At 34.2% G+C, this 22,014-nt stretch overlaps 1 pseudogene across 1 annotated transcript; it reads left to right on the top strand.

The window, feature by feature from the left end:
- Nucleotides 1-1,961: 1,961 nt before the first annotated feature.
- LOC125389405 (vigilin pseudogene) lies at nt 1,962-20,227 on the top strand (annotated as a pseudogene). Its single transcript, XR_015000213.2, has 3 exons — nt 1,962-2,014; nt 13,589-13,727; nt 16,352-20,227. The product of XR_015000213.2 is annotated as a vigilin pseudogene (transcript).
- The last annotated feature ends 1,787 nt before the right edge of the window (nt 20,228-22,014 follow it).

The raw sequence follows: 22,014 nt of genomic DNA, 5'->3' as shown, positions 1-22,014 counted from the left end.
TTTACATGCAAATGGATGGACATAGAAAACGCTTTACTGAGTGAGGTAAGCCAGACCCAAAAAGAGGAATATGGTATGTATTCACTCATAAGTGGATTCTAGCCATAATTAAAGGTCTTCGAGCCATTATTTGAGATCCTAGAGAAGCTAAATAAGAAGGTGAACCTGAAGAAAATCATGTACTTATCCTCCTGGAGATTGGAAGTAGACAAGATTGTCAGGCAAACTTGGGTTCACGGGGCTGTGGGGTGAATGTAAGGGGAGATGGTTAGAGAGAAGGGAGAAGGGAAGGATTTGGGATAGCTTGGGTGAATGGGATGGGGGGGAGGGAGGAAAGATGGCTATGGGAGCAGGGAAGTATATATCTCAACTAAGGGAGCCATTTTAGGGTTTGCAAGAGACTTGATTCTAGGGGAGTTCCCTGGTACAAGGAGAGGTCCCCAGATTGTTCCCTGGGCAGCAGAGGAGAGGGTGCCTGAACTGGCCTTGACCCATAACCATACTGATGATTATTTTGCATATCACCGTAGAATCTTCATTTGGCGATGGATGGAGATAAAGACAGAGACCCACATTGGAGCACTGGACTTAGCTCCTTAGGTCCAAATGAGAAGCAGAAGAAGGGAGAACATGAACAAGGAAGTCAGGACTGCGAGGGGTGCGTTCACCCACTGATACAAGGGGACTGATCTAATGAGAGCTCACCAAGGGCAGCAGGACTGGGACTGAATGATCAAACCGCATTCTCTCAATATGGCTAACATAGGGGCTGACTGAGAAGCCATTGATAATGGCACTGCCACTTGTTTCATCTGCATGTACTTGTTTTTTGGGATCCTAGTCTGTTTGGATGCTCACCTTCCTAGACCTGGAAGGAGGGTGGAGGAACTTGAACTTTCCACAGGGCAGGAAACCCTGACTGCTCTTAGGACTGGAGAGCGAGGATGACAGGGAATGGGGGGAGCGGGAGGGTACTGGGAGGAGGGGAGGAAGTGGAAATTTTTATAAATAAATAAATGAAAAAAAAAGCCTGCAACTCCAACCCATAGGATGCTGTTACTAGCATTCACAATAGGTCTTTTCACCTCAATTAAACCTCTATGGAAATTACATCCAGAAGTTTATCTCCACGGTGTGATGTATCTCAAATCTAGTCATGTTGACCAAGGAAATTAATTATCTTCTTGTCTTATTTTATTATTATTCATTATGCAGTGACAAAAAGATCATGGAACTTAGAATTTCTATATTTCTGTATTTATATTAACTGTATTTTTATATGTTGGGGACTCTGTTCTACCTAGACTGGAGTTCAGAAATCTTGAGTTTATTTTTGCTCTCTCAAAGTTATTTACAGCAGGTGTGGCTACAAACAAGAGACCTAGAGTGTGGTTAATAACTATTTTTCACATTGAACTGGATCCATTACACCTGGATGAAAGGTTGGAGAATTCAAATTTATTTCTTATATCATGCTAATGAAGTCTGTTGCATTCACCCCTCCCCTTTTGGAGTGAAGTTTATGTGTGGAAAAGAAATGAGGTGGATTCAGTATTCACTGGATGTCCCTTCTGATTCTGTTTTGTGTTTCTGTCTCTTATTTCTCTTATATCTCTTTTCTTTTTGCTTAATAATTCTTATTATCACACTACTACACAGGAACATGAGTTTCATCAAAGCTGGTCTTCATGAGGTAAAATTTTAAGTAGACTTTGATATGTGTTTCTTATCTACCTTGCTTTTCTAAACTATTCTAAAGTGGATTTAAAACAATATACTTGTCGGCTAATAAATAAATACAATTTTTAAAAATTTGCTTTTAACCCTCAAGTTATATCAATATTGATATTGATGCCATTTACTAGAGTCCCCCGACACTGGAGAATAGTAGCCATCTTTGTTGGCTATTGTATTGTGAGGTAAGAATGTCCCTCACAATCCAGTTGTCATGGGAACCTTCATCTAGATTCAGAAAGCTCCAGCTTTGCCCAGTCTGGCAGTTGACCCTTTCCAGGTATCAAGTTGCTTTTCTTTGGATTTCTATGTAACTTTTCATTGACTTTTGAGTATTCCATTAGATTACATTTGAGTTGGGAATCTTTCTCATACAATTAATCAATTATGTAGTTGACCATTGTTTAATTATTGCTTCCTAAAAATATCTCATATATTTATGGTAATTTCAATGGCCAATTTTCAATAGTCTCTCAAGTATACTCTTTTATTATTTTTCTATCTGAAGTATTATTTAATTGTAACAATAAATTTTGCTCATTTATGAGAATGTACTTTGTGTTTTAGTGTAATATCTTAGCTTATAATCATGTGACTATCTTGGTTTTCTTTATACCCATGAAGTCAGAATCTTCATCTCTTTTTAAAAAAGTGTTTCATTGCCACCTTTCATTGCCATGTGCCATTTGATTTTTTCCTTCTTTTTTAAATTTCAAAACTTTTAAAGACTAGCTTTTTTCCATTGGCTATTGAACATACTCAAATTATTCTAAGGTTGTTTGTTTCTACTAATGTTCTACTAAAAAATCATATGTGCTGAACAATCTTCTTTATTTATAAATAACTATTGTAACTTTAAATTAGGTACAATGAACTGTTTTTCAATATATTGCTTCATTAACTCTAATTTTGATACCATTACTTTCAACATTTTACTTTTTTCTAAAATTTGAAAATATACATACCATATTATTTATTTGCCCTTCCTGTTTTTAGTCATCAAAATTTTATATTCATTAATATTATATTCATTCCCTGACTTATCCTAGCTCAATTCTAGCAGTGTGACTACTTTGCTAATTGTTTAAACAGAGAGGTCAGTTGTCCTTTCAACCTCCATATACTTAGAATTTCAAAACTATTTTAGAGCAGTCTGAATATTGCACTTTAGAGCTATTGTTGTAAAATTTTCTGTAATCTAGTGTATTTCTGATTTATCTTTGACTTTCAACTATTGTAGCAGAATATTTTGCAAGATACTAGTATCTTAATTTTTCTTATCCCAGAATTTTGAATGATAGTACTCTATTTACATCTTTTTTTTGTTGCTTTACCATTTTTAGATAATTCTTGCATAACACAGGCTAATTGTGAATTTGTTACAAAACTGAGGATGAATTAGAATTCTTAATCCTATTTCCTCTATATACACAGTGATGTAACTGAAGTCATGTTCAAACACACCAGTTCATTTAAACTTTGGTTCTATTATTTTATTGTAAAAAATTCTCAGTAATATTGCTTACTTTAAACCAATTCTACTTATTTAATATAGTCATAAAGTTAATTCTTCCTTTTTTCAGTTTATTTTATTTTATTTTATTTTTTCATTTATTTTGCATTTCAAACAGTTTCCCCTCCATAGTCTCCCCCAGGTCTCCCCCACACCTCCCTTCTACTTTCCTTCCCATCCACCCCTCCTTCGTCTCCATTCAGAAAGGGACAATTCTCCCCATGGACTTGAACAAAGCATGGCACATCACGTTGAGGCAGGACCAAGTTTCTGCTTGAGTATCAAGACTGGGTGAGGCAACACGAATTCCTAAAAGAAAGTAAAACCCCATGGACAGGTTCTGATCTCACTGCTAAGAGCCTTACATACACACCAAGCTACATAACTGTCACACACATGCTAAAGGCCTAGTTCTGTCCCACGCAGGATCCCTGTTTATTCAGAGTCCGTGATCTCCCATGAGCTCTGGTCATCTATCTCTGTGTGTTCCCCCATCATGACCCCGAACCCCCTGGCTCTTTACAATCCTTTCTTCATTTTTTTCCAGAGGATCCCTGAGCTTGACTCAATGCTTGGCTATGAATCTCTGCAACTGCTTCCTTCAGTTACTGGATGTCTTTTTTATGAAAATTAGATGGAAAGCAATCAGATTACAGTAGACGGTAACTTCAGACCCCCTCTCCACTAATGCCCTCGATGGGGTTACCCTTGTGGTTTTCTTGGGGTTTCCTAGATATCAGGTTAATCCATAAACTCAAAATGGAACCTCCCCATCAAGACATCTTTTTTGTTTCTCTCCTTTTCCACTCCGAACTTGAAACCCACATCCAGCCCACCCAAACTTTTTTCCCAAGTACCCATTTTCCAATCTTCCACACTATCTCCCCTAGTTTACCCAGATCTCTTGTATTTTTCCTTCTCAGAGAAATGCATGTATATCCTTCTTTGGGCCCAGTTTGTTATCTAGCCTTCTGAGATTTTGGATTGTAGGTTCATTATCCTATACTTTACTCTTAATATCCACTTATGAGTGAGTACATACCATGTTTGTCTTTCTGATTGTTGGTTATCTCACTCAAAATGATTTCTTTTTAGTTCCATCCATTCTTGGACAAATTTCATTGGGTCATTGTTTTGTTTTGTTTTTAGTTTTTGTTTGATTGTTTGTTTGTTGAGACGGGGTTTCGCTGTTCCTTTGAACCTGACCTGGAAATTGCTCTGCCTCCAGAGTATTGGGATTAAAGGCATGTGCCACCAATTCCATGGCGACATCATTGCTTTTTACAGCTGAGCAATAATATTTTGTGTAAATGAATTTAATTTTCTTTATCCATTCTTTGGATGAGGATCATTGGAGTTGTTTCCACGTTCATTATTATGAATGATGCTGTCACAAATATAGTTGAGCAACTGTCCTTGTGGTATGCTTGAGTATCCTTTGGGTATATGTCCTAGATTGGAATAGCTGGGTCTTGAGGTAATTTGATTCCCAATTTACTGAGGAAATGTCATATTAAATAACAAAGAAAATGTCCCGGTTTGAATTCTCACCAGCATTGGAGGAGTGTTCTCCTTACTCTACCTCCTCTACAAAATAAGTTGTCCTCCATGTGTTTGATTATAGCCATTCTGCAAGGTGGAATATGGTATCTCAGAGTCATTTTGATTTGTATTTCATTGGTGAATAAGGATGTTGAACAATTCTTTAAGTGTATTTCAGCTGTTTTAGATTCTTTTGTTGATAATTCTCTGTTTAGATCTCTACCTTAGTTTCAGTTGGATTATTTGGTATTTTTATGTCTAGTTTCTCATTTTGATTTTCTGAGACAGAGTTTCTCTGTAGCTTTGGAGTCTGACCTGGAACTGGCTCTGTAGACCAGGTTGGCCTCAAACTCACAGAGATCCACTAGTCTCTGTCTCCAGAGTGCTGGCATGAAAGACCTGTGCCACCACTACCTAGTTTGTTGTCTAGTTTCTTGCATTCTTTATATACTTTGGAGATAAAACCCTCTGTTTGATGTGGCTTAGAGAAGATATTTTCCCACTCTGTTGGCTGTCATTTTGTCTTATTGACAGTGTCCATTGCCTTTCAGAGGCTTTCTAATTTCATTAGATGCTTTTTATTAATTTTTGATCTCAGTGTCTGTGCTCCTGGTGTGTTACTCAGTAAGTAGTCACCTGTGCCAATGCTTTCAAACCTATTTTCTAGTTTCTCTTCTATCAAGTTCAGTGTAAATGAATTTATGTTGAGGTCTTTGATCCAATTATACTTGAGTTTTGTTCAGTTTGATAAATATGGATCTATTCGTACTCTTCTTCATGCCGATATCCAGTTATACCAGCACCATCTTTTGAAGATTCTTTTTCCCTGTTGTATAATTTTGAATTTTTTGTCAAAAATCAGGTATTCATTCATAGGCATGTAGATTTATGTCAGTATCTTTGATTCCATTGATCCACGTTTCTATTTTTATGCAAAAACCAAGCTGTTTTTATTGTTATATCTCTATAATTAAGGATGGTAAGACCTCAGTAATTTCCATTATTGCATGGGAATGTTTTATCTATCCCAGGTTTTTATTTTTTCCTTATGAAGTTGAGTATTATTCTTTTAAGGTCTGGTAGAATTGTATTGAAATTTTGATGGATATTACATTGAATCTGTAGATTGCTTTTGTAAAATTGCAATTTTTACTATGTAAACCCTACATATCCATGGGCATGGAAGATCTTTCCATTTTCTGCTATCTTCTTCAATTTCTTTCTTTAAAGACTTAAAGTTTTAGTCCTACTGGCATTTCACTTGTTTGTTTACAGTTACCCTGAAATAATATATATTATTTGTGCTTATTGTAAAGGGTGATGTTTCTCTGAATTCTCTCTCAGCTCATTTATTGTTTGTATATAGGAACACTACTATTTCCTTTTTAGCTAATCTTCTATATAGCCACATTACTAATGGTGTTTATCAGATTTAGGAGTTCCCTGGTAGAATTTTTTGGGTCACTTATAAAAACTCTTATATCATCTGCAAATAGCAAAAGTTTGACATTATCCTTTTCAATTTATATCCCCTTGATTTCCTTTAGTTATTATTGCTCTAGTTAGTAATTTGAGTGCTATAGTAAATATATATGTGTGATTTAAGGTTTAGTAATGTTTCATTTACAAGTGTCATTAGCCTTGTATTTAAGGAATTAATGTTCAGAATTGAGACTTCATCTTGATGGACTTTTCCTATGATCAATATCAAATATTCTTCTCTATATCTTTTGATTAATTGTAGTTTGAAGCCTATTTTGTTAGATATTAGGATAGCTATACCAGCTTACTTCTTATGTATATTTGATTGAAAAAAATCTTTTCTCAACCCTTTACTTGGAGGCAATCTCTGTCTTGGAAGTTGGTGTGGTTTTTTTATGATGCAAAAGAATGGATCTTGTATTTGTATACATTCTGTTGGCTTATTTATATTTTTAGCTAAATTGAGTATACTGATATTTCAGGATATTAATGAGCAGTGATTGTTAATACTTGCTTTTTTTGGTTCTGTTTGTGACGATGGTATTGTGTGTGTGTGTGTGTGTGTGTGTGTGTGTGTTTCCATCTTTGAATTTTGCTGGTGTGAGATTATTTATCATCTATGCTTTCATGGATCCAGCTACTTTTCTTGGGTTGCAGGTTTTTTTCTAGCTCTTTATGTAGTGCTGCGCTTATGGATCGGAATTGTTTAAATATGAGTTTTTCATGAAGTGTCTTGTTTTCTTCAACTACAATGATTAAAAGTTTTGGTGTGTATAATAGTCTGGGACGGCACCAATGATCTTTTAATGTCTGTAAATTGTCTGTCCAGAAACTTCTGATTTTCAGAGTCTCCATTTAGAACTCAGGTACTATTCTGATAGGCCAGCCTTTATATGTTACTTGTCCTTTTTCCTTTGCAGCTCTTGTTATTCTTTATTTATTCTGTATGTTCAATATTTTGATTATTTTATGGTGTGAGATCTTTTTGGCCCAGTTTATTTTGATGTTCTATAAGCTTCTTGCACCTATATAAGCATGTCCTTCTTTAGGCTGGCAAAGTTTTCTACTATCATCTTGTTGTATATATTTGTTGTGGCTTTAAGCTATATTTCTTCTCCTTATATCCCTCTTATTCTTAGATTTTGCATTTTCATTATGTTTCAGATGTCCTGTAAGCTTTTAGTTTAGAATTTTTTGGATTTAACTTTTTTTTACTGATAAATCTATTTCCTTATATGTATCCTCAATCTCTGAGATTCTCTCTTCCATCTCTTGTATTCTGTTGATGATGCCTGCATCTCCTTTTCCTATTTATATACAAAGATTTTTCATTTCTAAAATTCCCTCAGTTTATGTTTTCTTTATTGCCTCTATTTCAATTTTCAAGTCCAGAATTGTTTCCTTCATCTGTTTGCACTTTTTCCTTGGCTTTCTTTGCTTTCCTTAATGGATTTATTGATTTCTTCCAATTTTTTGTTTGTTTCTTTCTACCTTTCATTAAAGGACTTTTTCATTTCAGGACCTCTATCATTTTCACAAAGTTATTTTTAAGGCTGTATTTTTCTGCTTTATAATAAGTGTTTGGTTATGCAGATCTTGCTGTTGTAGGACAACTGAATTCTGCTGTTACCATTTTGTCCTTTATGTTGTTGAATGTATTCTTACACTGGCCTTTATCCATCTATATTTGGGATAATTACAGTTACAAGTTTTGGTTCTTGTGATGCCTTTGTTGAACGGGTCTTTTGCTCTTTTATTATCAATTTCTTTTATTACCTTTTGACCAGAATGGTCAATGGTTCTGATGATTGTCTTGCTGTCAAGTGAATTAGTGTTGTCTCAGATGAGGAATGTAGGGATTTTGGTGTCAAATTTCAGGGTATTTTCCACTTCTTCTGAGTGATGTAGACTTTATATATATGGCTTCAGAGTCTGTTCTTTCTACTTATGTGAATTGTGCCTGTGGCTATGGAGTCTATTCTTCCAACTGGTATGCATGTTACCTGTGTCCGTTTTTATGCCTATACTTCCATCTGGTATAGGTGGTTCTTTTGCCTATATGGTCTGCTGATTTTGTTGGGTAAAACTTTCCATGAGCAAGATATTGGGGTAGGTGGGATTCAATAGCTGATCAGGTTGTGGTTGATCAGAATAAAGAGAGTGGAGGCAGTGGTATTGTAGCCTGATTGTAGGTATTTTTCCTGCTGGCAGGCTGCTGAGGACTGCAGGAGAGTAGTGTATTTCCATGAGAACTTGAAGTAGGGCCCCATCTGCCTGCTGGGGCTGAAATGGGAGAGGGAAGAGCACTTGATGTGCTTTGGAGCTTAGGTCCTAGAGTTTAGGGCAGTATGTCTGTGAGACTTGCCACTCACCTGTTGTTTAATCTGGTATGGGTGAAGCTATAGGGTCTCCATATGTTTCAGTACCCCTTTCAGCGGGGCAGGTCACATTCTGCTTCTTCTGTGATCTGGGCAGGACTGCAAAAAGAGCTTCCTTCTTCCCAGAATGCTCCTGTTCTCATTGCCCCACCTCTACTTCCTGTCTGATTTTCCTACATATGCTTCCTGCCTGGCTATCAGCAATATAGCATTTATATAAAATATAACTGACAGAATATAGAATTGTTCCACACCATCCATTTATCATTTCTCTATTTGGGGTATAGTTCAAACATGCATGTGTGGCTTTAGTGTGAGTCATTTTTTATAGTAATTGAGAACCTTGCTGGTGGTGTAGCTATTACATTTTAGGACAAAGCCTTGAATGGAAGGAGTTGGTGAGATCAGCTGCCTTCTCTTTCCAGAGAAAGAGATAAAGACTAAATAAGTGTCTAAGTATCAGTTAGCTTATTTTTAATACCTACTACACCTAAGGTAACGCAAAGCCTTCGGTAAAGATGAGGATACCAGGATATGGAGTCAGTTTCCTTCCTGAGCAATATTATTCCTTTCATATTGCTATGATATAAGGGCTGGTCCCTCTTTTCTATGAAAAGGCACAGTTAATGGTTTCAGTGTCCTGTCTCAGGGGATATGGTCCAGAGAATGAGGGTGTATGGTGCTTGTCCACCAACTTGACTCCTTGTATTTGAAGAGCACCTGAACTTTTCCTTTTGATCTCTGAGTATTTGATGGATAGGCCTAGCCAACAACCAATTCAAGTGAACATAATCATTTGGGCATTTTTATTTCCTTTCTTTAGTTCTGGTTTGTCATTTCTTGGTGTTTAATAGCTGAATCTGAGGAATTTAATAACTTATATGTAGTTTCTGAAGCTGTCTATGTATATATGTCTATGTATGTCCAGGACTAACTGGATATTAAAAAGATAGTCTAAAAGAGCTTCTCCTTCTGGGTATAAAGAACCATGATTATGGTTCTATACTTGGTTGTTTTATTTACAATTAATGAGTTTGTGATCTTGCAGGTTCTGTTCACTGTGAAGACAGGCATAAGGATTTAAATAGCTCATCTACATGTTTTTTGTTTCATCCAAAATTTTCTGTTACCCTATCCCAGTTAGGGATACAATGAAGTATTATATAAACTCATAAGCTAAAGAAAAGCTCTGTAAGTTGCTGATAAATCAAGATGAGTCATTAGAGACAAGTCTGTGTATCTCCTTCCATTATTTGAAGTCTTTGTAAAACAGACATGGGCTTGACTTGCTGTATTGTTTCTGGTACTTACCTTAGGTAGAATAGTGTACACTTTGATACCTGTGTTGGAAGCAGTCCCATGAAAATTTAGATCAATTCACCCTCAGGACATAAATCTTATTTTGTAACATATATCTCACTAGCATAAACATCAAAAAGTAGCAGCAACTGGATCCCAGCCTTAAGTCTTGTGTTAGCAAACTCTGCAGAGGCAAATACTGCTCCTTGTCCTGACATAATTTCAGCTACAATTATTGAAAAAAAGCAGATCAGGGAGTGAGTGTCCAGACACATACTTGGCCCTCAAAATGAGGGTAGTATACCTGTGGAAAGAATAGAGAAATGTCTAACGATGTAGTTTGTTCTCTTATGGTATGAACAAAACTGTTCATGATTTCTAAGACAAAAGAAGGAACTGTAGTGCATTAGCTTTTCTTCTTAAATACAAAAGTAGACTTCACAGGCATTTCATGTTTTTCTCCTTGCTGGCTCTGTCAAATTTTATAGGCATAAATTATAGTTTCTGAGTGTACCTGTTAAAGTTTCCCTGCCTTGTGTTTCTTAAGAATTAATTGTATACAAATAAGTAAGTAGTTACAGAAAATAAGATAGGTTATTAAGAAAGAGAAACAGAAAAACCAGGAATTGTTTCAGAGTTGGACAAAACTAAAGGAAGAGAGAGAGAGAGAGAGAGAGAGAGAGAGAGAGAGAGAGAGAGAGAGAGAGAATGAGAGAGAGAGACATCCTATGATTTTTTTCTATTTTTTCAGTTTTTTACACTACTATTTAGGATTTTTTTATTTTACAGGCAGTCAAAATATTGGAAGGTTTTCAATCTTCTGTTGATATCACTTTCTTTCATATGTTATTCTCTGCAATGTCATCTTCTCTCTATTTTCTATTCTTTTATTTCACTACAAAGTGCAAAGAGGATTACAATATTAATCTAAATAGCATTTTAGTCATTATATGTAGAACAACAGTGGTATCTTGAATCTGTCTCATAAATCCATTTATCATTTACTACAAAAACATGCAGAGAAAAGACACTAACATACATGCAAGATGATGATTTTATATCTCATCAAAAAGATGCATGTCTTTAAATTTTAAATTAAAAATTTAGGTTATAGTCATTTATATATAAGTAGTATTCAAATTTAATAGATTTTTAAATGGTACATTTGAGCTCTTCACATGATCAAGTCAAATTTTATTGTCAGACTTTAAGGTTTTAAAATATTTCTGACAAAATTTATGTATGTATAACCTTTGTTCTAATTATCAAACCATAGCATTTAAAAAACAGAATGAAGTTGGAGAGATGGATGCGCAGTTAAAGACACTTGCTGTTTTGTAGAGAATCAGAATTCAGTTCCAAGCATCTGTGTCAGATGACTCACTACCATCTATAAGCACAGTTACAGAGTATTGGACAGTCCTTTTCTGGAACCCATAGTCATCAACATACATAACATACTCATATACATAAATATATGTAAAGTTGTATAAAAATGACCTTCTATCTCTTCAGATATTAAATATCAGACAGAACTAGTCGGTTTTAATATGTTGCAAATTTGAAAGGAAATCTTTCATTAAAGTATTTAAATTACTTCTAAATAGGAATTCTGCTAATGTTATGAATCAATTTTTGCTTAGACATTTATATGTTACTAGAATTTCTTAACAGATTCTAACAGAATTTAACAGATTCTGAAAATAACTATAGAAAATCATTTTTAGCTATCAACAGTGATCCTTTATATTTTTGTAACATTGCCTGATAAATCATTTATATTAGTATATAAATTGATATTAGTATTAGTGTCTCAATTTATCACATATTCTGGGCTTTATTGGGAAAAAGGCCTTAACCTTACTCTAAAACACTATATAAATAAGAAGTTTTCAAATATTTACTCATTATTGAGATATGATTGTGGTCTTGTCCCAGCTCCTTGGAGCTTGGGTGCTCCACTGAATTAATTTAGAGGAGACCTACACAACATAATGTAGAGGAATGTAGACAGAATATAGAAGATACTGTCTTCATATATAAAGCTTGAGTTTATTTCCAAATAAACTGTGATATAGAATGTGATCAATGACAAAAGGAAACATTGTGAAAAAAACTGTTTCATGAAATAAGCAGGCAAAAGTGGGTAGAGTGATCACTGTGCCAACCAATGTAATTTGGTAGATTCATTGCTTCTTAGTTTTGAAACAAAAAACTTCCTTGAGGATTATTTTCTTATCCAGATGATTAGCAGTAGTATTCTGATTAACTTTTGAGAGGACACAAATATATCTTTTTTCCTTATAGAATGGTTCTTTTAAATATTTTCATATTCTTTTAGGCAGTTTAGAATGCCAATTTACATTGCTTTTACCAAATCAGGTAAATGAGCTAATTTCATTGTTCAAGAATAAGACCACTAACACAATTTTAAGTCAAATTCGAAGCAAGCTTTCATTAAATACTGGCTACGTGTATGGAAACTGAACAAGTCTGCCTGTGCATTTCCAGAAAATGATCCTGAATCACTGTTTACATCACCTTAAATATTTCCAATCAGGTCCAATCAGGGGCAAGTATACATCCCAACGTACCTTCAGCCTACATTCAATTGGGGCAAGCATAGACCCTGATGTATTACCTGCCTATGAAACTCCTGCCCACATGTGATCAAACATATCCTGTGTAGATGGATCAAGCAAACAAGTTTAAGGGGGGGGGGGTTGGCTTGTTATTTCCCATAAACAATAGTCTCCAGCATTTCAGTAACTATTTGTCCTTGAGCAAGAAGCTTGCAGATCAGAGACATTTTTGTTTCATGGATCTCTTAAGCATAGTAATTAAAACTTAAAATGCAACTTTGGCTTTCACAAAAGGACAAACAAAAGAGATCTGAGAAATATTCCAAAAAATATAAAGTAGCCATGTTTCATCAGGAGCAAATGCATTTCTCTAATATCCCTCAATAAAGTCCTACTGTTTATTTCACCTGATAATTTGATTTTTAAAGACTGGAAATTGTTCTGAATTCTCCTTCCTTTTGCAGTACAGTTAAAATTTTATGAAGAAATAATTATAATACCTTCCTCCGTAAAAGCATGTCTATCAGGATTATAGAAGGTAGGGTCTCAGGCTAACTGACTTTCCAATCTGCCAGTTTAGAATATGTTGTAAGAGGACCCACTTGTTTGTCCCGGCCACCCGTCTAGCTTAGCCCTGAAATAACCACACAGAAAATGTATTAATTAAATCACTGCTTGGCCAATTAGCTCTAGGGACTTATTGGCTAATTCTTACATCTTAATTTAACCCATTTCTATTAATCTGTGTATTGCCATGTGGCAGTGGCTTACCAGGTAAAATTCCCAGCATCTGTCTCTGGTGGATTCATGATGTCTCTCTCATTCTAATTTCTTTCAGCCATAATTCAGTTCTGTCTTCTCTACCTACTTAAGTTCTGCTCTATCAGTCCAAGGCCATTTCTTTATTCATTAACCAATACAAGGGACTCCCATATAAAAAATAATCTGCCTATAGTATTTATTTATATTCATGACATTGGTATAAAGATACCAATGCATTTTAAATACTATGTCATTGTATATTTCAACTAATTGGAATATTCATATATGTTTTTCAGCTTTACCATTCACATTTGAGGCCAGTCACCAGTTCCATGAAGTTTTCATCTCTAACTATTTTGGAGCCCTGTGAGCTAAGTCTGTGCTCTCAGAGATTTATCATCAAGCAGAAACCTATAAACTGGACTAGAAGAAAAGGTAGGCCAGAACATGTGAAGCCTTTAAGAAATTTATCAGTATATCACTTTTTCAATGCTGCTTTTCACAATGAAGAATGTTAAAAAAGATCTGATGATTGTCAATTGAAGATTTAAGACATAGTATTTAAATGTGTATCTATGTACACTGGATAACTATTTGGATATAAAAAGTGCAAGCACAATTAGTTATTTAAAAGCAGAGAAATTATCATCATCTAGAAACGTAATCTCTGGTAAGGAATATAAAGCATTTGGAGTTTTCTTTTCACAACATTTGAAGGAAGATGTATGGATTTAGAGAATGTAATATTAACAAGCTCAACCAATCTCAAATCTCATAAGTGCATATTCTCCCACATATGATGAGCTTAGCCTATAATGTGTACATACATATAGGTGACCAAATATGTATGGCAATACTTTAACAACTGGAAAGGAGAACCAAAGATGATAATATTAGGTGATAAGGAAGGATGAAATGGTGATAAAGCTAAATGTTTTTATTTTTAACTTTGTCATAGTTTTTAAAAAGGACTTTTTGGAGGATTGATCAAAACATAAAAATGAAATTTTCAGTGAAAGTATAAAATGAAAAACAAAACTCCATGACTTCAAAACGGCTCTTCTAACTGTATAGAAGTGGATTGATATGTATAAACTTTAAATCTTGGCAGGAGCTTATTTGAGTGGCTATATTAACCTAGTTGCGTGAATTTTTTTTTATTTACAAGTTTTTCCCAGTAATATGTTTTTGTGAAATTAAAAGATCAATGTTAACATATATTCATTACTTAAAATTCAATTAATTTTGTATTTATGAGTATAAATATTTGCAAATAATTTCTGAGGGAAATATGTAAGAAATTATTAAAATATTTTAAACATATGATCTATAATATTCTAAACAAAGCCAATAGATTGGCCATCATTGAACTTTAATAAATGACAAATCTACACAGTATACCAGATAGTTACCCCAGTGTCACTTAGGATGTAAAATGCCTTTCCCTATAGAAGCATAGGAGAAAAAAAAACTGACCCTTTAATTTTTTCTCAGGGAAATGAAGCAATATTTATGACATCTTTTGTGGCAACCATATTTTAGAGAGTACACAATTGAATGCAAAGAAATATTCAGTATTATAAATTTTATGTATTGAGTATTTGCATTTGTAAGAATAACTTTGGTGTTCTTTCTAATTCTCTTGATATTTGCTTCAGGTTATTTACATTTCATAGTCTTAAATATCCAATATTAAGAAATTTTGTGAAAACATCTGATTCATATTTTTTTCTTTTTAAAAAATATCAATTTAATTTTTAATTATGTATATACATATATATCTGTGTGGAAGTATATACACATGGAAGTGCATTGCCCCAGGGTTTTAAAAGAGAAACTCAGATACATTGGAGCTGGAGTTACAGACAATTGTGAGCTGCTGAAATTAGTGCTAGAAATAAAAACTATATCTTCTGCAAGAACAGTATATGTGCTTAAGTACTGAGCAATCTCTTCAGCCTCCTGAAAATTTTTAACAAATAAAATTATATAACAAAAACAGCACAAGATCAGAAAAATGTATGGATATAATTATTGATTTATTGAATGAATTTTCAAAGGATTTTGCTGATACTGAGTAGTTTTTGTGCATAAACATGCTCAAGGATATGATTGTTCACTTGGGAAAATATTAGTATTAGCGATATTAAAAGTTATGTGTCTAAAATCAATTATATAAAGGAACATTATATGGAGAAATAAGGGCCTTAACTTTGACATAACAGGCAGTAATAGCCTATTGTATATAAAATTCTAGTAGAGCAATTGGTCTTAGGAAAAAAATTAAGTCAGGATAGTCTTTATAACCTATTTAAATGGAAGTAGACTAGTTCAGTAATCAGAAGGGTTGTTTTGCCTTATATTTTAACATGAATGAATCTTAACAAGGAGTTAAAGTTCAATTGGGTCTACAGGTTATACTACTTCCATAAAATTTCCATATCAGCCAAGTCTATGATTAAAAAAAATAATTTTTGTTGCCTGAGTGTGATGGTGGAAATGAGAGTTTTCTGAAAGTGAACTTCTGGTATCTATGTGGGGTAATAGAAACATTGTAAAATTGAGTCATACAAAACTCTAAGCTCTAAATTTACTGGAAAACAAAATCAAAACATATTTAATCATGCACATGAACTGTGTGTATTTTTAGGTTATTGCTCAATAAAAAATTTTTAAAGAAGAGAAGGAATCATATAAAATGTAATATCCTCTTAGAGATGCTAGTGATTTGTTTTTCTCAAAGAATTACAGGTGCTCAACAGTGGTATTTGGGGTAATGTCAAAAAATAATACTGTCGAGTTGGAAAAAAAATTTATTTATGGTAAATTAAAATAAAGAAGTCCTTGCTTTGAAAACATTGGTGGCTGTTTCCTCATAAATCTTATACTCCTATCTTTCCCTATGCTCACATAATAATTGAATAGATTAATAGATAAACTTTATCCTTTTTGTCAAATAAACTTTTGTAGCCATATGAATTTAACTTTATTATCTTGAGTGTATAAATTAATTAAAAAAAAAGAATGACATCCTTAAAGTGTTCATTCTCTCCATACAGTAATATGCAAGAAGACAGCTACAGGAAGCATTTGTGCTTTTGCTGTTGACATTTTATCTGAAATACATCTGGATTGAATCTACTCAAAGACCAGCAATGAATTCCAAAATAAATTCTAGCCCACACCAAAATAGTGTTCAAAAAGGAAATCATGATAGCAGTTCAGATGATGTAGTTGATATGTCCACACATGAAGATAAAGTCACTGTACACCTGGAGAAAACAAATTATCTGGAAAATTCTGAAGAAACTGCAGAGCCATCAAGCACTAATATTCCTCAAGCTGAGGAAGTTTCAACACTTACTCAAGTTTTTCAATTACTACTAGAGGAAGAAAATTATTTGATTCAATTTAGTGAAGGTACATTATCAAAATTCTATACATATATCACGGAAAACACTGGTGTCAACTTAGAAACATCTTTTGTCAAAGACCAAGGTCTCTATGTAACAGTGTTTGGCAACCCACAATCTGTCATAAAAGCTGAGAACATAATTTTTGAATGGTGTCAAGAACAGGATTTAACTTTAAGTCTCATTTCCAAAAAAGAACATTGCTTTGTTAGAGATCAGATTGGAGAAAAAGCACAAGATTTGGAACAAGAAACTGAAATAAATACTCAGATCTTAAGTACACACAATGAGAGCAACTGTGTGAATAGTGTTGATGCAAATCAGGCAGAGTTGAAATCTTTAGATGAAAGTCAACCTACATCTGCCAAGAGTAGCAAAGATGATATTCTGCCATCAGAAATGGAGAAAACATTTACTTGCCTGAATGCTGAGCCATACCCTGAATCAAGTGACATTTTTCAAGAAACAGAGGGGCATGTCCCCTTTCCACTGGCTAGTGTCAAGGAGACAGATATAGATATTAATGAAAGACAACCACAAGTGGATCAGACCAATTTTTGTGAAAATGAAATGACTGAGAAAACAAATACTGTAACTGAGGATGTGATGATGAACTTTCAAGACAATTGTACCATAGGTCTCAAAAGAAATTTTCTGGAAGAGATCCTAGAAACAACTGGTGATTCACCAGAGCAATCACTTTCTGAGAGTCTATCAGATTCTATGACACAACATAGTGAGACTGAGAGTTCAGGGGAGATATTTAATGAAGTTGATTGCAATGATGATGATTATTTTGTTTCTTCCATCTGTGCCCCTTCTTGGTTACACAGCTTTATTATAGGTAAGAAAGGTGAGAATATAGCTGAGATAACAAATAGTGTGCCAAAGGTTCATGTACACTTTACAGCTGAAGGCAAAATTATGCTGAGAGGACCAATAGATGATGTAAATTATGCTCAAGAAAAATTTGACATCATTGTCAATGACCTACTTAGTAGAATGCAATGTACTGAGATAAACAGTAGCAGTAAGTTTCACAAGTACCTTACAGGGAATAATGGAGAGATCCTAAACAGAATTATAGAGAAAAACCAAGTCTCTATCTCTGTGTTTTCTGAAAACGAAAGAAATCATTCTATTCGAATTGAGGGAGAATCTCAGGGTGTCCAACAGGCCAAAAGAGAACTCCTTGAACTCGCTAATAATTTGGAAGAGGAGCACAGCCATGACATAATCATTAAACACCAATTTCACCACATACTTATTGGACAAAAAGGTGAAAGGGTTCGTGAGATCTGCAAGAAATTCCCTGATGTTATCCTAAATTTTCCACATCCTGCAGAGAAAAGTGATGTTGTCCAGCTGATAGGCCCAAAATATGAGTCAGAAAAATGTGCACAGTATTTGGAGAACATGTTGACAGATATTAAAGGAAATAACTATACTGTAAGTATTCCAATCATAAAAAGGTTTCACAAAAGGATAATTGGAAAAGGAGGTTCAAATATAAAAAAAATCTCTGAAACAACCAACACCAAGATTAGTTTCCCACCAGAAAACTGCAACTCAGAAGAGTTTGTCATTACTGGATATCCAGAAAACTGTGAAATTGCACGTAACTGGATTCTTTCAATTCAACAAGAGATAGCTGATACTGCAGAGGAGGAAATTTCCATTCCTCCTAATCTATACAAATATCTGACTAATCCCAAAGAATGTTTTATCAATTCAGTCATAGAAGACTGTGGGAAAGTTCATCTGCATTTCCCAAAAAACAAGTCTGGTCTACATAAACTCATTATCATTGGCTCTGTTGAAAGTGTTGAAAAGACCAAAACAAAGCTTCTGAAACTGGCAGAAGAAGAACAAGCCAAGAATTACTCTGGGACTGTCCATGTCAAATCACAATATCATCAGTTTCTTATGAATAAAAATGGAGGCAATATTTCCAAAGTATGTGAAGAGACTGGAACATGTGTCATTTTCCCTAATCTTAAGAACAAAGATCAAGAATCCATAACAATTACAGGGACTGAAGAGGCTGTTAAAGAAGTAAAAAAACGACTAGAAGTTTTAAGTAAAGACTTAGAAAGTGTGGTGGAGGATTACGTACTAATAAATCGCAAATTTCACCACTATTTTGTCATGCGGAGGGGCCAGCTTTTAAGGGAAATGACAGAGGAGTATGGTGGCGTGACTATTACATTCTCTTATGCAGGAAAGCATAATACAAAAGTCACAATAAGAGGGGCAAAAGCTTGTGTTGAGGCAGCAAAGAAACACATTCAGGACATTTTCGAACCTTTGGGTTCCCAAGTTACAACGCGATATGTTATTCCCCAAAAGTTCCAACCTTTTATCATGGGACCAATATGTTCACGAATTCAACAAATTGCAAGAGATTATAAAGTTCAAATCAAATTCCCAGACATAGACAAGCCAGTCATCAATATGGACCTAGGTGTGCCAGAAAAATGCAAAGAAAAATGGAGAAGGACACATAAAGATCTTGTTCCTAATTCCGCAAGAAAAAGTGACACCATATTTATATCAGGCCAAGTGGAAAATTGCAAGGCAGCTACTGAAGCTATTGCATCTCTAATTCCTGCTACTGCTGAAGTCCATGTGCCCTTTCACCTACATCCTTACATCATTGGGCACAAAGGAAGTGGCTTACGTAAGCTCGTAAAAGAATTTGAAGTTCATATCCAAATATTACAACCTGGAAGAAATGCTGATATCATATCTATTATGGGCCTTGAAGCAAATGTGGAACAAGCCAAGGTGAGGTTACAAAAACAAGTAAAGGCTTTACAAATGGAAATAGAAGATCGGACACTAAGAAATTTTAAGCTAATATTCAATCTAGATCCCAAATATCGCTCTAAGATCACTGGTCATAAGGGTTTACTTATTGCTCAGATTTGCACAGAGCATGATGTTACTATTCGTTTTCCAAAGAAAGGAAGTCATGAAATGCAAGACCAAATCACTATTACTGGTTATAAAGAGAACACTCTAGCTGCTCGAGATGCAATAATGAGAATATTGCAAAAGATCGAAAAAACAGTTTCTAAGGAAATCCCACTAAACCACCAGGTTCGTGGCAATATTATTGGATTCCGTGGAAGAACTATCCAAAAAATCATGGATCGATACCAAGTAGACATACGTTTACCTCCAAAAGGGTCATATAATCCTAATATTACCTTGACTGGGCTCTCTGATAATGTACAAAAAGCAATTGAGCATATACTCAATCTTGAAAAGTACTATCTGTCAGCTGACATAAGCCATGGACCTCAGCAGGAGCATAATAAGAGCATCTCCCTTTGCAATACAGCCATGACACCATCCAAGAATTTTGTAAGAAAATATGTTCCCTGTTATGCTAAAGCAATCACAAAGCTCCCAGATATGGATAATTGCGAACACTTTCCCAGATTAAAGCAACGAATGCCTTCTAAGACTCATCCTTCAAAACTGTAACAATGATGATCGAAATAATAAAGTGTTCAAAACTGCTTACCTGAAAATGCTGTCAAGTATTTTAATTTAATTTTCTTTCTTGAAAATCCCATGTGTAATTATTGTAAATCCATCACTTCTCCACCTCCTTTGATACCTCCAATTCTACCCATACTCCCTTATTCTTTCTCAATTTCATGAACTTTTCTTTAATTATTATTGTTACATATACACAAACATTTACACACATATACATACACAGACACACAGACAAACACATACTACCAAGTTCATTTAGGGTTTTTTTTTAAAAATATATCTCTAAATTAATGAAGCTTCTAAATATAAACATAATTCTTACACATTTGCCATCAATGAGTCAATGCAGTGCTTAGATCTTAAAAAAATATATGAGTGAAGAGAACATACTTAGTCTTGTGTGACATTTATAATTACTCGGAGCCTGTTGTATATATTTTTAAATTGCTCATCCCTTCCACTGCCTGTGTATTCTCAATTAAATTATTAGAAAGATAGCACCAAACCTTTAAATTTCAGGATCTATTCAGGACATCACTATTCATTTAACTTTCATTAAGAGAACACACACAGTATAGGAAGGAACCTATATCAATTCATAACTACTCTGTTTTTTTTTCTTTTTAATTTGTGAGCTATTTGGATTATTATAACTTTTGTGTAGAGGGCAAATGGTTTTATTGTTGCTCTGTTCTCTGAGTTTTCATTGTTCAAAAATTAGGAAGGAGAACTATGGTCAGTTTACATGCATGCTTACTGTGATGTTATAGTGCCCACACATGAAAAATAGCCTAATGGTGAGACTCTCCAATATTATGAATGCTAAAGAATATTGACTTATTATAAATTAATTTTTTTCTCTCCTACCAATTGAGGACTTGAGACTTCTACAATTTTTTGATTCTGCAGACACACCTTTCAGAAATATTTCTTGGAAAAAAATGTCAAACCTAAGAAAGAACTGTTTTGATCTTCCTTCCAGTGGTTCTTCTAGGTCTGATAAATTTTAAAGTAATGATGCCATGTAGTATTTTAGTGCTGAGTTTCAGTGACAGTCATGAACTAATATATTACTTCCACAGATATTTTTTGTCTTTCATTTGAATTCTACCATACCTAGTACCATACCAAGCTATACCTTATTTGTATTTAGCTAGAAGCCAATATAGAGATACCAGAATATCATCTCTGTATCACATCAAAGCTAGAACATAACCAAAGCTCATCTATAAATGCAATAACTCCATCAAAACTAAATTCCTTGTGTATCATTTAGTTGTGTTTGTTATCACACAGATGTTTATTTCAGGATCATTCCTAGTAAATTTCCTGAATTCAAATTTTCTATTCCACAGTATGATAGAGCTACAGTTACTATGAGAACTGCTATGAAGCTCATTAAACGATTTGGGAATTTGATAAGTAAGGTAAAATAAAAGATCATTTCATCAATGACTAAATCACAAAGAATAAATTATTTTTCTAAGTTACCAGTCTTCCATATATTTATATACTTTCAAAAAGTATATAAACAAAAACCTATTTTCACAAGGATGTATCTATTGAATTTTTCTCTTTGCTTTGTTCTAAGAATTAAAATCAAGTGCTTTTTCTTTTAGTTTGAAAATTTTGACACCCTCCTTAGCTCACAATATTAGGTTATCATGTCAAAAGCTAGTATTGGTAGCAATTTAGGGGGGATGATGCTTAGGTTATGATAATGTGGATTATCAAATGAGATAAGTCATGACACATTTTCTTTGCATTCAGGAAGTATATAAGTGTACCTGAAAGAGTAC

The sequence above is a fragment of the Myodes glareolus genome, chromosome X (assembly GCF_982192425.1).
Source record: "Myodes glareolus chromosome X, mMyoGla1.1, whole genome shotgun sequence".
NCBI classification, from domain to species: Eukaryota; Metazoa; Chordata; class Mammalia; order Rodentia; family Cricetidae; genus Myodes; species Myodes glareolus.
The sequence above is the reverse complement of the archived record's forward strand: the minus strand, read 5'-3'. Positions and strand labels throughout refer to the sequence as shown.